The sequence below is a fragment of the Aquarana catesbeiana genome, linkage group LG09, assembly GCF_042186555.1.
Source record: "Aquarana catesbeiana isolate 2022-GZ linkage group LG09, ASM4218655v1, whole genome shotgun sequence".
NCBI lineage: Eukaryota > Metazoa > Chordata > Amphibia > Anura > Ranidae > Aquarana > Aquarana catesbeiana.
The window spans coordinates 58,230,788-58,246,128 of record NC_133332.1 but is presented as its reverse complement, the minus strand read 5'-3'; the positions used below and the strand labels follow the sequence as shown (position 1 = coordinate 58,246,128).

General features: G+C 42.4%; 1 long non-coding RNA gene and 1 pseudogene across 1 annotated transcript in view; one reads left to right on the top strand and one right to left on the bottom strand.

The window, feature by feature from the left end:
- Nucleotides 1–15,341, bottom strand: part of LOC141107683 (uncharacterized) — a 130,191-nt gene that overhangs the window by 11,843 nt on the left and 103,007 nt on the right. The window lies entirely within an intron of this gene.
- The window catches only part of LOC141107682 (cytochrome P450 2F2-like), an 85,937-nt pseudogene that overhangs the window by 17,844 nt on the left and 52,752 nt on the right, over nt 1–15,341 (top strand).

Sequence of the window (15,341 nt, the reverse complement as noted above, 5' to 3'; positions counted from 1 at the left end):
ATTTTGCCACCAGGCCATCTTTCCCTATTGGAAAGGAAGGAATCTATTTTATTAGAAAGGTGTGCAAAGAGGGGAACCACTTCTGCCAGGCTAGCACTCTCTTTGCTTAAATTGTCAGTGACATCCTCAAAAGGCCTGAGCACTGTGACAACTTGGTCAATCATGACCCAGTCCTCCCTGCCTAGTGGTCTGGTAATACCAATAAAATGTTCACATGACGTTGCATGAATTGCCCTCTGTTGCTCGAGTATACGCTCTAGCATATGTAAGGTGGAGTTCCACCTCGTTCCAACATCTTGTTTGAGGCAGTGCTCCACGAGGCCTGCTTTTCTCTGTTCCTGCCTGAGAAGGTGGCTATCCTTCACACTACGGTGGAAGTGACCAGCAATTTTGCGGCACGACTCTAAAAGTGCTGCTAACCTTCCACTGTTAGTATTATCATCAAGAGCACACCTAACAACTAGATGCAGGATGTGTGCACAGCAGCGCACACCAACAAACCTTCCATCACGGATAGCCTTTGTCATGTTAGCTCCACCATCACTGACAACAAATCCCATTTTGACATTCGTGCCTGCCTGTTCCCCTAGCCACTTCCCTATGATTTTCTGAAGTGCATTTAGAAAATTCTGTGATGTGTGCTGCTGATCCATCACCTCAGCATGGAGGAGGAAGGAGTGCAATCCTGTCTTGTGCACTGTGGCAGTGGCCACAGCGCTTGAGGTTTTTCTTGACCTTGGAGTTTTTTTTGGTGTTGGTTGTACATCTTGCGACACATTGGGCTGCCACCAATGGGCAGTCAAGGACAGGAAGGCATGCTGGCCACTTGTAGCACTCCATAAATCAGTTGTAAAGTGAACTGATTGGCCAGCAGCCTTCCCCAGCAAATCCTTCAAAACCCCAACACATGACCGGTACAGTGAGGGCACTACCATTCTACTGAATGTGGTGCGTGAAGGGACCTAATATTGTGGTGCCACAGCCTGCATCAGCTGCTTGAAGAGCTCCCCTTCCACAAAATTGAAAGAAGCCCCCCAACAGCTATAAGTTGTCCGATGAGGCGCGTAATTTTACGGGATTGCTGTTTTGACATACCCCGGTAATGTACCCTTCCAAAATTTTCTATAGTGGGCTGTATGGATGTCTTTACCATTTTAGTATGATGACCTGCAGCTGCAGAAGTAGCTGTGACTTTGACACTGCTGTTGGTAATGGTGGTGGTAGATGGGGGAGCCACACCCATTTCTTCCCTCAGCACCACTGGCCTGTGGTGGGTAAGCATGTGTTGCTTCATCCCAGCGTTTGTGAGATGACCCAACAGTCTCCCACGGCTGACTTCTCTGCCGCATAGTTTACACGCAGCTGTGCGGCCATCACCAACTGTCACGAAATGCTCCCAAATTTTTGAACGACGGGTGCTGCCACTGTGTGGTGAAGATTTTTTTGAGAGCGTTTCCTCTTCAGCTGCAGATGCTGAAGCAAGTTGCTTAATTTAGGTTGTAGCCTGGCCTGTGCACTCTGCTATGCTGCTGTGTTTTTGAGATAAAACGGGAGGTGGCCTCATGTCAGGGAGTGAAGGAGGTTACTTGACCAACAGTTTTGCTGGCAGCTCTAATGTTAATGGGAGACTCAACTGGAACAGGAGAGGCAGGTGCCACCGGTGCTGTTCTTTCAGGGGAATACAACAGTGGGGAATCACATTTAATATGGGAAGAATATTCTATCTCATCAATATTTGGTTCCTGATCGAGATTAAAAGGTAAGGTATAATCTGAATCTTCCACGTTTATGAAGGAGGATTTATCACCATCAGATGTTGGGGGGTCCTGCTGAATTCCCGTTTCTCTCGGATAGCTAATGGGAAATGTGCCTAAAAAATCTCCCTCATTACTTGTATGACCTGCAGATGTAATTTTTTCAGTGGTGATGGTGGTGCCAATGTGAGTGGTGGTGGTGGAACTATGAGCACGCAAAATGTCTTGCTCATATTCTATTATTTCACGTTTAGGCTGCTTAAATGGATCAGAATCAAAAGCCTGTGTTGGTGGTACTGTCAGGCCTTTCCTGTAAAATATACTTGGTGTCACCACATTTCCCAAAGTGCCCATAGCGGAGGTGGTGGTGACACAACTGGCACTAGTAGTAATTGTGCAGGTTGTTTTTTGGGGAAGATCCTGAAAAAGGCGACGACATGCAATAGATGCTGACTGCTTCCTGGTCTCAGAGCAGGACCTCTTAGCCCTGCTAGTAGGGGATTTTGAACCTACAGTTTCCCTCTCTGACCTTTTCTGTTTGGAGGGTGGCCTTAGCACAGCACTACTGCTAGTCATAGTATGAGAGTTTGGCCTTTTGCAGCTGCTAGCTCTGCCTGAAAGCTGTGGATGAGGCACTGAAGCAGGACAGGAAAGCTGCTCCTGCTGCTTCATTTGCCTCCCCTTTGAAAAGTCACTCCTGTGAGACCTAACAACACGACTACTGGAACGTTGTGTAGTACTGGTGGTGGAAGTACGACTGTCTGGGCCTGGCAATACAGATGCTGACATACATGACACAGAGAATGGTGGTACAAGGTACTCACAGGTGCTGGTAGTGGTTGTTGTTGCTGTGTCACTGCTGCGGCTGGTAACAGGAGGTGGAACCTCATGTTGAGAGCTTGAATCCATCTTGACAAAAGACTGGACTCTCTTCTGCTGCTTCTCAAATGTCTCCCCTCCTCTGCTCAATCTCCCTTTCTCACTCAGTTACCACCAGGCAGGCATGTGCAGTAAAGTTTTACCCTTAATCCAACCTCCAGCACAAAAGAAAGCAGCTGATTGGACTGTAAATTACTCCATGCCAGTAATCCAGCCCCCAAGGAATCAAGTGATTGGCTTAAAGAACTGTACGTTTTTAATATCCGGAATAACAAATGAATTCGCACTGAAATTGAAATTCGTATGAATTGTGCAACTCTCGGACATTCGGATGCATTTGTAAGTATTCAAATTCGTCTGTATTTTGCAACTTTCGGATGCATTCGTAAGCATTCGACTTCGTCTGTATTTTGCAACTTTCGGACATTCGAGTGCATTCGAATTTTCGTTCAAAGCGATTACGAATGCATTAGGCCGCGTTAAAGCATTAACGAATTATGCCGAAAACAACGACTATTTATGGTAGAATTTAGTTTGGATTCGGTTTTATTCGTAATTGCTTTGTTCGGATATTCGAATGCTTCCGAATGTCCGAAAGTTGTTATATTCGGACGAATTTTGATTCGTTACGAAACGAATTACACAAGCCTATCATTCAGATATCATTCTTTGCAGCCGGCGATTCTGTGCAAGATAAGAGCAATCATAGCGGCAGTTCCGCCGCTTGATCGTTCTTATAGGCGACGGGAGGGGATGTCCCCCCCTCCCGACGCCATCCGGTGCTTCTCCGATCTCTCCCGTGCCATCAGGGGCCGGAGAAAGAATTGGTCGGCGCCAGATGAAGACGATAGAGATGATTGGTTACCAAATGGTCACCAGTCATCTCTATGACCATCGGAGGCCCGGGCGCGATGTTATGACGTCACGCCCGGGTACCCGGAAATAAACGAATCCGCGATCGTGGCTGTCAGCATGAGATTGGTGAATTTTTTTCCCGATCTCATGCTTTCCAGCCTGGAGGAGAGATGTGGGGTCTTATTGACCCCATATCTCTCCATAAATAGGACCTGTCACATAGATTCCTATTACAAGGGAGGTTTACATTCCTTGTAATAGGAATAAAAGTAATCAAAAAAACAAAACAAAACTTTTTAAATGCCCATCAATGCAGCCTTGCACACTGTCCATCTGCAGCCTTCCCTAGTGTCCGTCTGCAGCCTTCCCTAGTGTCCATCTGCAGCCTTCCCTAGTGTCCATCTGCAGCCTTGCCCAAAATTGCAGCATGATGGGTTTTTTTAAATTTAGCGCCGCCGACATACACAGTTGTCATGTGTATTCGGCTCCTCTCGGCTCCTCCCCGCTGTCTTTGAAGCCAAGAGGACCGACATAGACTGAGCCGAGTGTACTGTGTACTCGGCTACTCGGCTCCGCTCGCAGTCACACACCGTCCCGCCCCTTGGCCCGGCTCCTTTGATGGACACAACACTGGTCCAATAACGGGACGTAAAGGCTAGGAGGTGGGATTGGGCGTGACTGCGAGCGGAGACGAGCTTAGCCGAGTACACAGTACACTCTGCTCGGCTCGGTCAATGTCGCCGGTGCTCCTCTTGCCCTCACAAACAGCGGGGATCGGCGTATAACACGCACCCACGATTTCCCCCTGATTTTAAGGGGAAAAAAGTGCGTGTTATACGCCGATAAATATGGTACATTTACTAAATATCAAGTGCACCTATTAGAGGAATGAGACTCTGGGGCAGTGTTACAACCTATTGCGCCAAGTATCAACCTACATCCACCCTCTATTATATTTTAATCTTTATCAACCTCTGAGAAGTATTGCTTCCAACCTGCCCATGTATTTTTAAACTTATCTTGTTGGTTTCTAACCTCATGCACCCATCTTTCCGCCTCCATTATTACTTCAACTTCTTTTTTCCATTCCAACAGAGTGGGGCATGTGGTCTGTGTCCAATACCTGGGTATTAATGTTTTAGCTGCATTCAGTAGGTTTGGAGTGATGCTTTTCTTATAGGATTTGATAGATACAGGCATTCCGTGGAACAGAAAATGTAAAGGTGACATTTCTATAGGTTTAGTGGACAACTTCTTGATCCATGGGGCTTACTCCCATCAAAAAGATCTAAAACTTGGGCAGGACCACCATATATTAAAGAGTGTACCCTTTTGTTTACAGCTCCTCCAGCAGTGTTCGTTTGCTGTCCGGTATATCTGTGCCAATCGTGCTGGAGTTTGATACCATCTGGCTATAAACATATAGGACTTTTCTTGTGTAGAGGAATTTAACCACTTGCCTATCGGGCACTTCCTGCCCAGGCCATTTTTCAGCTTTCAGCGCTGTCGCACTTTAAATGACAATTGCGCGGTCATGCTACACTGTACCCAAACACATTTTTTATCATTTTCTTTACACAAGTAGAGCTTTCTTTTGGTGGTATTTAGTCACTGCTGGGTTTTTTTATTTTTTTACAAAAAAACTTATGGGCACTGATTAGGTGGCACTGATGAGGAGGCACTGATATCTTATGGGCACTGATAGGTGGCACTGATATGTGGCACTGTTGAGCACTGTTAGGTGGCACTGATGTGCACTGTTAGGCGGCACTGGTGGGCACTAATGGGTGGCACTGGTGGGCACTGATAAGCGGCACTAGTGGGCACTGATAGGCGGTACTGATGAACACTGATAGGCATTGATGGGTGGCACTGATGGGCGACACTGATGGGCATTACTGATGGGCATTGATTGACAGCAGTGATGGGCATTGATGGGCAGCACTGATAGGCGGCACTGATTGCCAGCACTGACTGGCATCGCTAATGAGCACTGACTGGTGGCACTTGTGGGCAGTGGTGGGCACTGATTGCTGCCACTGGTGGGCACTGATAGCTGGCATTGGTGGGCAATGTTGGGCACTAATTTGTGACACTCTATTGCAATATTGTAATCAGGGCACTGATGATCAGTGCCCTGATTCCATTCGTAGATGTCCCCTGTGAGGAGATGCCGCTGATCGGCTCTCCTCGCCACACACTCTGTTAGTGTGAGGCGAGGAGAGCTGATTACCTGCACTTCCTTGTTTGGACACAGTCAATCACATGGTTAAAGAGCCACAGACGTGGCTCTTTACAGAGATCGGGGTCATGCCGTGTCCTAGCGACATGGCACGGGCGCATTCGGCGTGCTCTGCACCACTGCGGGAGCGCAAGAGCGGCCGTTCTGGGATGCCGTCATGTGACGGCGTCCCAGAACGATAGGCCCCCCGCCCCGCCGTCATTTGAAGTTAAAGAAGTAAAATGTGTTGATTCCAACAGTTTCTTAACTTGTGGTGAGGTAAATGTGTAGTTTAGTTCTCTTTCTCATTCTTTAATAAAGTAGGGGGTTGGACCGTTTTGACCACTGAGAACTATCTTATACAAATGAGATAGCAAATGATTGGACTCTGACATCTTCATGCACAAAGTCTCAAATGTAGTAAGAGAGCTCAAGGGCCTTAATCAGGGTTCTAATTATGTAAAAAAAAATCAGACATTTGGAAATATCTCCACCCAGTCATAGGTATGCTCCCCTGGGATGACAACAACTTGATAAAAGGAGATAAGGTTCCCCTGGGGCATACCGGGCACATGTATTCCCATCTGATCCCCACAGGCCTAAGACTTCAACCGATTTGTACAACCGGTTGTAGTGCTCATGTAGCCTCTGAATTAACTCAGGCAGGGGCTTAGAGGCCAGCTTTTCTGGAGAAATTAGGTCTCTGAGAGTGCCGTATGCAGCTTGACTTAATGCTGTGAGGAAAACTGCAACTTTCTTTTCTACAGCCACACTATTTGCTTCCATATACTGCTCCAGCCTCTCCACACAGGAGCTCCATGATTCAGCAGCAGGATCAAATGGTTGAATAAACCCTATGAAATCCATGTGTGCTAAAATCCACAATCCTCGTCGTCACTGTTATGTCCCTTCGACACGGGGTCTCTCAGGGTGTTGCTAGTAATGCTGCCAGTATCCGCTCAGCAAGTTACACACAGGCTGGATGCACTTTTTACCCAGGGAAGGGTTTATTACTCACTCAGAAAGTGATGTATATTCTTACATGGAGGAGTCATAATACAACAGGTCCCCCTCTAAGTATCATGCGGCTGCTTCCAGTCCTACAAACACTTGTGACTGACTTCCTGGTATAGCCCCCTCCCCAGCATGCATCAGGAGAAAGGGGTTAAGGGTCACAGTGATTCTGCACAAACATTACACTAACACATGAATTTGCTTTGACCTAAACCATTCCATTGTAGCTCTGGCTGTATGTTTAGGGTCGTTTTTCTGCTGGAAGGTGAACCCCCCACCCCCAGTCTCAAGTCTTTTGCATACTCTAACTAGTTTTCTTCTAAGACTCCCCTGTATTTGGCTCCATCCATCTTCCCATCAACTCTGACCAGCTTCCCTGTCCCTGCTGAAGAAAAGCATCCCCACAGTATGATGCTGCCACCACCATGTGAAACAAATGATTGGACTCAATGGAGTCATTTTTGGATTCCAAAAATTGGACAAATGATTGGACAGTGGGGATGGTGTGTTCAGGGTGATGTGCAGTGTTAGTTTTCCGCCACACATAGAGTTTTACTTTTAGGCCAAAAAGTTCAATTTTGGTATCAAATAACCAGAGCACCTTCTTCCACATGTTTGCTATGTTCCCCACATGGCTTCTCGCAAATGGGATTTCTTATGGCTTTCTTTCAACAATGGTTTCCTTCTTGTTACTCTTCCATAAAGGCCAGATTTGTGGAGTGCACAACTTATAGGTGTCCTGTGGACAGATTCTCCCACCTGAGCTGTGGATCTCTGCAGCTCCTCAAGAGTTACCATGGGCCTCTTGGCTGCTTCACTGATTAATGCTCTCCTTGCCCGACCTGTCACTTTAGGTGGACAGCCATGTCTTGGTAGGTTTGCACTTGTGCCATACTCTTTCCATTTTCAGATGATGGATTGTACAGTGCTCTGTGAGATGTTCAAAGCTTGGGATATTTTTGTATAACCTAGTCCTGCTTTAAACTTCTCCACAACTTTATCTCTGACCTGTTTGGTGTGTTCCTTGGCCTTCATGATTCTGTTTGTTCACTAAGGTTCTCTAACAAACTGCTGAGGGCTTCACAGAACAGCTGTATTTATACTGAGATTAAATTACACACAGGTGGACTCTATTTACTAATTAGGTGACTTCTGAAGGCAATTGGTTCCACTAGATTTTATTTAGAGGTATCAGAGTAAAGGGGGCTGAATACAAATGCACGTCACACTTTTCAGATATTTATTTGTAAAAAATGTTGATAACCATTTATCATTTTCCTTCCACTTCACAATTATGTGCCACTTTGTGTTGGTCTATCACATAAAATCCCAATAAAGTACATTTACATTTTTGGTTGTAACATGACAAAATGTGGAAAATGTCAAAGGGTATGAATACTTTTTCAAGGCACTGTATTAAATGGCATTATGTTATATTATTTACAACTCTAATTATCAATTAGGGAACTAAATCTCATAAGTAAAAAAAGTTCTATTGGTTATAAACAACTATTAGATGTAAGCATTAGGGATGGGCTTTATGTTCAGGTCGAACATGAGTTCGATTCGAACATTGGCAAGGAATTTCGAAAACACCCTTTAAAAGTCTATGGGAGAAATCAAAAGCGCTAATTTCAAAGGTTAATATGCAAGTTATTGTCATAAAAAGTGTTTGGGGACCTGAGTCCTGCCCCAGGGGACATGTATCAATGAAAAAAATAAAGTTTTAAAAAAGGCAGATTTTTTGGGAGCAGTGATTTTAATAATGCTTAAAGTGAAACAATGAAAGTCTAATATTCCTTTTGTAATGGAAATTTGTAAGTTCTGTATATAATTGTATTCTATTTTGTATGTATTCACATTGCCCTCATTGTGCACACAGCACTAATAATGTTTTCAGTAAATGTTTACATTCTTTTGAGTCCTGATTAGAATAAGCCTGCCTATGTAACGCCCCTTGTTACCATAAACGTACAATTGTAATATTAATGTGATACCTATGTAATCATGTGTATAAAAACCTTCAATTGCATCATAATAAAGCAGAACAGTAATTTGGAAAGATGCTGAGCGTATCTTTTGTGTCTGTTCCCTACTGCAATAGTTATTATTAATTTGGAACCACTAATCAATATGAGGATAGGAGTTGCCTATCATCAATTTAACCGAGTCAGCATGGCGAGCTTTGCCTTAGGAGGGGATTCCAGGTGACCCTGAGTATCCGAAATGAGGAGCTTGAGACGATCCGGGAATTTCTGATAATCAGCCGGCTGAGGTAAGCCTTTGCTTACATTTGAGTTATCAGACTTCCTTGATCGGTAAGGCATTTTCGGGACAAAGGGTACCTATTTTACTCCCCTTAATCGAACTGTATTGATTGGTGGTTATATGTTATGTTGTCCCTGTCTATTGTCCATTGGAGTGTTATAGATAAGAAAGGGAAGAATAGTGCTGTTCACAGGTATATGTAGTAAATCTGCTAGATAAAGTAGTTTAGAGGCAAGAGGGTATAGGCACACGTAGAGAAGAGAGAAGACTGGCCAGTCATTATGGGCATTGAATTAAGTAAGGGAATGAAGGGTAAGAGACCCTCAAAAATGCCCAGCGCAAGAGGAGCACTATATATGAACCAAAGGTGCGGTTCCGCCTATACTGAGCCCCTAGATTAATGGTTAGAGTGGACATGGATCCACAATGGGTAACTGGGTTACCAAAGTCCACAGGGACTAAGAATCATGCAGAGTAAACAGCTAGAGAAACCGCTATCTATGTGAGCAGGATGGATCAAGGGTGACATTAACACTAGACAGAAAGGGACATTTTCATGTTAAGTTGTGGGATGAATTTGGGGTCAAGCACTACAATTATTAGAGTCAGAAACAGAGAAATGAGAGTTAAAACAGAATACTTTATATGTTGTCAGAGAGAGAAGATGGGATGAGCACCCTGGCTGCCCGTCTGATCATAGAAGCTAGATATAAAAGATATCTGAACAAAATAAAGAAAGCAGAATTTAGGCAGGAAAATATTCATGAGAGTTAAAAGAAAGTGAGAGAATGATATGCATGTGCTGTGTACAAATGGGAAAAAGTAAAAGATTTTAGAGAGATATTGGTGTGTGTGTGTGTGAATGCTGGAACCTTTAGTTCTATTGCTTGTGTGTGTCATGTACGCAGATATGACCCCCTCCTTTGTGCTCTTCTGAAAGAATGTCCCTGAGAGGTCAGTGATAAGCTGGAAGGACACCATGCCAATTCCAGTTTTTTAGAAAAAACATGTGCCGGGTTAACGAATCTAATGGTAAATAATGTGATCACAATTATTTTGAATCTGTTTTCCAAACATGGTAAAATGAAGGTTACATTTAATCGTGTATTACACAAATTGAATATCCTTTGATAGTGGAAACAGTGCATTTAAAAAAGGGAAATTAAGTAAAATTAAGTAATAATGAGTATTAATTTCTAATATGAGTTTAACAATTTTATTAATAATATAAATATATTGAAACTGGTTTAGACAACCTTTGGTTGGAAATGAAATTCAGGTTAATGGGGAAATTTGTAATGAATGAGATTAGTTTAGATTAAGATAACAATTTTGTAATTTTACATTTATACAATAAGTCCTTATTGAGAGAAAAAAAAGATTAAGATGAGGTTGTTATTTTGAATAAAGCTGCCATAATATTTAGCAAAGCCAAGATGGATGGGATACATAAGAAGTTCTTCTACAAAAATTAAATTTTAAGGTTTTTGATAATAACTTGATGTGCGGTCCATGATGTGAGAGTAATAATAAATAAAATTTAAATATAACAGACCCATCACATCAAGTCCACACACCCTGTTAGGATAGATACCACCTGCAGCCAGTTGTTTTATAGTTTTTGATGCTTTCTGGTCCATCATACAGATTGTTGATCCTTTTGTTTTATTTATTTTTATTTTTGAAATCCAAAGCAGAATGTGTGGATTGTGAAATGATGTGCCCCTTTGTCTTGTAAGTGCCGTGGTATAAGCAGAAGAATATTTTGGATTTATGGACATCTCTGCATGACCGCAGGGTATTGTTATCATTTATAATAATATTGCCAGGAAGAAGTTGTCTTTTGAAACATGAAACTGGAGTTCTTACACAAATAGCATGATAGAAAACAAGCCATTGTAATATATTTATGGAAGCTGGACCCAGAAATGAAGGGTTCACCCCGATATATCAGAGCTGTAGCTTTTATGCAAAGGTGCTATTAGACAAAGTTAGATATTGTTTTGGTCAATGGTCCGACATTATACAGATATACAAATCTACAGATAACGAAATGTTTGTCTAATGAAAGGTTTAAAATATGAGTTTATTTATGTACAAATCTAACAATGAAAAATGCGTACATTTGAATCCAGCCACCTTATTGCCTCTATTGGAGGAGGCTGGAGACATAGGAAGACATGTGTGTTAAATTGATGTGGGAATCAGCTGCTGTGAGCCCAGTGCAGGACACACTCCCTGAAGACCCAGATATTAAATTTTTTGTAGATTTGAGTATGCAGTTTATCACCCAGAAGGATACTCTGTATTCAAAGTCATTGGATCCTTTTTCCCCAGCTCAAGAAGCATAGCTCCATGTTTTAGCAAAGCCTGTGAGCTATAAAAAGATTGTATATTTATATAGATAGTCGAGATATAGAGAGCTTTTGGTTCCATTTAAAGGGCCAGAAGTTTGTTTTTACTTCGGCAGGTAAACCAACCAAGCATGCCAAGTTAATTTGATCGGCTGTTTTCAGCCTTCCAGGTTCTTCCTGAGGTAGCCATATTAACTTTCACACATGGAAGCAGACCAGGTGACTAAGGATGCTGCATTTACAGCCCCGGACACTTGATGGGTCTGTGCAACTCACAGATTCCACCCTAGTTCTGGCCCAGTATAGCTGGGATTAATAATTCAACTTTAAGGACCCCAGAACGAGAAGAACAAGTGGTCCACAGGGGGCAACTTCTTATGAAACAGGACTTTGGAAAAGGTGATCATTTATGTCTGCCAGCCACTCTTTTCCCTCCAGCTTGACACAAGGACCGTGTCATCAGTCACAAGAAGTTATGGCTGCCTTAGTAAATGAGCTTGGGATAGAGCCAGGGTTCTCCACAGTTGTTTTTATAACATACCACTTCTTGTTTTACCTGTTACCAAAGGTGTTACCAAAAGCTGAACATCCCTTCCAGAGATCACAAAAAGATATATCCAGATGCCCAAGTTAGGATCTTACGAGTATGCATTTTGTCTGTATGGACATGTTTTTTGGATGTCCAGTGGCAAATGCTACTGCAAAGGCCACAGTAAAAAGTGTTATCAGAAGTAGTTTGTAAATATAGAGTACAGAGAGTAACAAAAGAAATCATTTTTTATAGGAGAGTCCTTACTAGAAGTTTTGAGGTTTTATTTTTACACCCCCTACTGTCTACAATGTATCGGACAAAGTAGAGTAAGAAACTAGAAAACTTTTGCCTGAACGTTTTCTTATATTTTATCAAGCCCCTAAGGGGGATGTTGGACTCTCTCCCTATGGGATTTTGTTTGGGAGTGTGTTACTCACTTGCTTATATTTTGTCTCAGCAGCTGAAGTCCTCCATTCGGATCTCACAGAGAATGTTGCTGATCTTTTAAGGTTTTTTGACAAACTCATTTATGTGTTTTCTCCCCAATTCCAGATCCTAAAAGTTTGGAAGGATCTAAAACTAAAGCCAGGTGACTTGTGGATTGTTAAGAGACATTTATATATAAGGAAAAGTTTGGAGACTCAATACAGCATATATTTCATGTACAGTTTTTGCAAAACTTGAAGGAAAAGTCACCTGGATCCACACCAGACACTGCAAAAATGACTAAATTAAAGAAATCTCTGTGTTTGATTTGTTTCCCTCTTGTGATCACAGTCTAGGGTACTTTTTGATTAAATTACTTTAATTGTAAGGGATATATATATATTTGAAAAGTAGTTAGCCATGTTAAAGTCATATTTTGTCTTTTGTACGTTTTCCATTTCATGTAGAATTGTCTGTGTTTACATATGCTGATAAGTCAGCATGCCCACAATTCAGCTAGAAGGCCATTCTGGCCACAGGAGTGTACAGCCAGTACTCTGTAAATATGTCTTATCAATCATTTGTTTTTCACAATGAAAAGTAATTTGGTAATGAAAAAAGTTGCTCAGCTATTATTTTCTCCACAATGGAGTTTTTTGCCTCTTTGGCCAGGACTACCTCCACCTAAGTGTGTGGAGGTTCCAGGTTAAAGGTTATAGCAGGTATGATTAGTGATCAAAATATTGATCAAAAGAGGGGAGACTGTAATGGAAATTTGTAAGTTCTGTATATAATTGTATTCTATTTTGTATGTATTGCACATTGCCCTCACTGTGCACACAGCACTAATAATGTTTTCAGTAAATGTTTACATTCTTTTGAGTCCTGATTAGAATAAGCCTGCCTATGTAACGCCCCTTGTTATAAACGTACAATTGTAATATTAATGTGATACCTACGTAATCATGTGCATAAAAAAACTTCAATTGCGTCATAATAAAGCAGAACAGTAATTTGGAAAGATGCTGAGCGTATCTTTTGTGTCTGTTCACTACTGCAGTAGTTATTATTAATTTGGAACCACTAATCAATATGAGGAGAGGAGTTGCCTATCATCAATTTAACCGAGTCACTTTAAATTTCGTACCTGTGGGTTGTCTATAGTATGCCTGTAAAGTGGCACATTTTTCCCGTGTTTAGAACAGTCTGACAGCAAAATGACATTTCTAAAGGAAAAAAAGTCATTTAAAAGTACTTGCGGCTATAATGAATTGTCAGTCCGGCAATACACATAATAGTTCATTGATAAAAACGGCATGGGATTCCCCCACAGGGGAAGCCCGAATCAAAATGTAAAAAAAAAATGCGTGGGGGTCCCCCAAATTCCATACCAGGCCCCTCAGGTCTGGTATGGATATTAAGGGGAACCCCGTGCCAAAATTTAAAAAAAAATGGCGTGGGTGCCCCCCTCAAAACCCATACCAGACCTGAAGATCTGGTATGCATATTAAGGGGAACCCCAAACCAAAATTTAAAAAAAATATGGCCTGGGGTCCCCCCAAAAATCCATACCAGACCCTTATCTGAGCATGCAACCTGGCAGGCCGCAGGAAAAGAGGGGGGAACGAGAGAGCGCCCGCCCTCCTGAACCGTACCAGTCAGCATACTAAAGAGGAATAGAAAACGGAAGCAATTCAATACAACACAGAAACATACAAATAAGTGGGACAGAACAATGTTCCCTAGTGTACTATTAATGTGGATTTGTCAATTATTTATATATTTATTAATGTATTCAATTGTGTTACAGTTAAGTGAACAGTACGGCTCAGTGTACACCTTGTATTTTGGTTTAAACCCTATTATTGTGATATGTGGCTATGAAGCTGTAAAGGAAGCACTCATCGATCAAAATGACGAGTTTTGTGGTCGAGGAAAACTGCCAACGATTGCTCAATTCACCAAAGGTTATGGTAAGAAAAAAAAAAGAAGAAAACAGACATTGCAAAATAGTTTTAAAGGGAATGATTTTGTATATATTTTCTGTATTTGCCATGGTCAGTACTAATTAATAAAATTAACTCCTTTTAGCTACAGTAGGTAAATGGGTGATAATTAGGGATGAGCTTCGAGTTCGAGTCGAACTCATGTTCGACTCGAACATTGGCTGTTCGCAAGTTCGCCGAACAGCGAACAATTTGGGGTGTTCGCGGCAAATTCGAATGCCGCGGAACACCCTTTAAAAGTCTATGGGAGAAATCCAAAGTGCTAATTTTAAAGGCTTATATGTAAGTTATTGTCATAAAAAGTGTTTGGGGACCCGGGTCCTGCCCCAGGGGACATGGATCAATGCAAAAAAAAGTTTTAAAAACGGACGTTTTTTTCAGGAGCAGTGAATTTAATAATGCTTAAAGTCAAACAATAAAAGTGTAATATCCCTTTAAATTTCGTAGCTGGGGGGTGTCTATAGTATGCCTGTAAAGGGGCGCATGTTTCCTGTGTTTAGAACAGTCTGATAGCAAAATGACATTTCGAAGGAAAAAACTACTCGCGGCTATTGCATTGCCGGTCCGACAATACACATAGAAGTTCATTGATAAAAACGGCTGGGGAATTCCACACAGGGGAACCCTGAACCAAAATTTAAAAAAAAATGACGTGAGGGTCCCCCTAAATTCCATACCAGGCCCTTCAGGTCTGGTATGGATATTAAGGGGAACCACGGCCAAAATTTTTTTAAAAAAGTGACGTGGGGGTCCCCCTAAATTCCATACCAGACCCTTCAGGTCTGGTATGGATTTTAAGGGGAACCCCGCGCCAAAAAAAAACAAAAAAAAACGGCGTGGGGTCCCCCCAAAAATTCATACCAGACCCTTATCCGAACAGGCAACCTGGCAGGCCGCAGGAAAAGAGGGGGGGACGAGAGAGCGCCCCCCCTCCTGAACCGTACCAGGCCACATGCCCTCAACATTGGGAGGGTGCTTTGGGGTAGCCCCCCAAAACACCTTGTCCCCATGTTGATGAGGACAAGGGCCTCA